This window comes from Penaeus vannamei, chromosome 25 (assembly GCF_042767895.1).
Source record: "Penaeus vannamei isolate JL-2024 chromosome 25, ASM4276789v1, whole genome shotgun sequence".
Lineage (NCBI taxonomy): Eukaryota > Metazoa > Arthropoda > Malacostraca > Decapoda > Penaeidae > Penaeus > Penaeus vannamei.
Genome location: NC_091573.1, coordinates 11,441,396 through 11,443,895, shown reverse-complemented (window position 1 = coordinate 11,443,895; position 2,500 = coordinate 11,441,396). Strand labels below are relative to the sequence as shown.

Sequence of the window (2,500 nt, the reverse complement as noted above, 5' to 3'; positions counted from 1 at the left end):
CATAGATGGGACAACTCGCCAAGGACAGAACAATGCAGCAACAGGACAGAACAACCACAGACATGACCATTCGCCCAACACAGTACAGAACAGCTGTACACAGAACAATTCATCCAGGACAGAACAGAACAACCTTAGAAACAGCAACCCCCCCCCCCCCCACACACACACACATACCGCAGAACAATGCAACCATAGATGAAACTGCTCACCTATCATAGAACAGAGTGGCCACTGAAAGAACAACTCACAACCAGTCAGAGACAACAAAAGCAAGGACAGAAAGAGAATGGAATTAATCGACATTTTTCTCTGGTTCTGGAAAAGCCCCAAACCCTCACTCGGTTTGCTGACGATCTGAATTCAACCTTTAGAGAAGACTGCTTTTGTGTGTGTGTGTGTGTGTGTGTGTGTGTGTGTGTGTGTGTGTGTGTGTGTGTGTGTGTGTGTGTGTGCACATACACAGTAATACATATGCGCATAGATATAAATACAGGCAGACACAGTTGTCACGTGGACATCCATATAAATAGACATGTAGGTAGGTACATTGACAGGTAAACATATATATTAATACACAAACAGACAAATTTACTGATGGGTAGGCAGGTTACCAGACCTGAAATCCGTTTACAACCAGACTTCGATACATGCAAAACAAAAACACTCATTCCAGACTCCTATCATTTTTTTTTTTTTTTTTTTTTTTTTTTACATTATATTTCTTATCTGGTTACAGCTGAATTAACGATTTTCTGTTAAGCTCTGACTAGATTTTTATCGCGATATCTTCGTACCTTTGTATCTTTATCTATTAATGCTTTATTCTTATAATATAAATAAAAAAATCTGTTTAGTTATATACCTGTTACGTTCTTCCTTTTTTCGCACCTTTAAAAAAAAAATTCCATTAACGCTTTATCCTTATAATATAAATGAAAAAATCTTTCTGTATAGTTATATAGCTGTTACGTTCTTCATTACACTTCTTTCTTTGTTTCTTTATATATTTTGTTTTTCCCTCTGCCTTCTGTCCCAAGCACTTTTTCAGCGAATCGAAACCGGTGACTATGCACACACACACACACACACACACAAACGCAAAGACACACACACACACACACACACACACACACACACACACACACACACACACACACACACACACACACACATACACACACACACTCACACACACACACACATACACACGCACCAGCTGATTCGAAACAATGTTATTCAATGTATGTTTCAATCATGGGAGACTTTACTGGCAAATGAATGAGGGGGTGTGTGCATACGCGCGTCTGTGTATGTGTATGTACACTTTGTCTATATTGCAAACGGTTTTGGTATAGTTACCCATAGTAATATCATAGAAAATGGACATAGTAGTTATTAAAGAAAATGGACATAGAAGTTGTTAAAGAAAATGGACTGATAGTAGTTATTAAAGAAAATGGACTGACTAGTATAACTATTATATTAATATTATATGTTTAGGCTCTCTTATTTTTTTAGGTTTACTGGCTATTTTTTAATGAACTTCTTCTGTTAGGTGTATATCACAGTTATAGCTAAAAGTACAGGCGCTCTAAGGGATTGATATGTTTATATTTTCTCACAGTTCGATTTGTCATGACGTCAATAATGACGTCACTTCGGGGATTCCCCGCTATCACAAAAATTCATTTCTCGTTATGTAGATCCAATAAAACTACATAAACAAGGTAAATATCATTCGCTTTTATAATGAAATTATGTGTTTGGGTGATAAGAACTCAGTATTTGTCTTTCTGTTATTTCTGAATATGTTTTGTGCTTATTCTTTGGACTTTTGCCACCTGTTGAAGGAGGAAATATAATTAAATTTCCTGATCAGTACTATTACTTTTATTTGTGTTTCTCGTTGATTGTAATATCGTTCATCGATAATTCTAGGTTGTGTATTAAGGAATTAATTTTGTGTTAGTGGAGTACATGAGGAATTTAGAGAAATTGATCAAAATTGTGAGATTTTACATCCTAATTCAATGCTATATTTAATGTGACATAATTCATTTTAAATTGATTTCATCTAACACCAAAAAGTCTGCTTTAAATCCACTTTTATTAAATCAAGAGGAGAGGTAGAGTTTGTGAGTGATTATATAGGAATATATTATACATCTGTATATACAGAAACTAAAACTATGATGAAAACTTTGTTGTAGTTTATATAAACTGTATATTACTAATACTAAATACTTTGATAATGGTGGATTACAGTTGATTTACACCTTATATATTAGTTTTTTTCTTCTTTTTTGAAACCAGCCATAGAGATATGGGCAGTCGTTGAGAGTGACGAGGCATATAGCAATTATCTTAGCCGGTGTTGGAGCAAAGTGACAACAAAGCTCTGCTGTGTATATTCTATTAAGATATGGCATATTCATCTCTAAAATTTGGTTATTTTTTTGCAGTCTGAAATATGTGGACAGAAAAGATCAAATGAAGT

The 2,500-nt window shown here is 34.8% G+C and overlaps 1 protein-coding gene across 3 annotated transcripts in view; it reads left to right on the top strand.

Annotated features, from left to right (window-relative positions):
* The first annotated feature begins 1,623 nt into the window (after positions 1-1,623).
* LOC113829993 (uncharacterized) overlaps positions 1,624-2,500 on the top strand; it is a 7,078-nt gene continuing 6,201 nt past the window's right edge. The window contains exon 1 of one of the 3 annotated variants that reach the window (XM_070139136.1): positions 1,624-1,730. The gene's annotated coding sequence lies outside the window, so the exon portion shown is untranslated. Of the gene's footprint in view, positions 1,731-1,821; positions 1,942-2,500 lie in introns of those variants that run through there. The other 2 variants (XM_027383161.2, XM_070139137.1) reach the window with 2 other exon arrangements.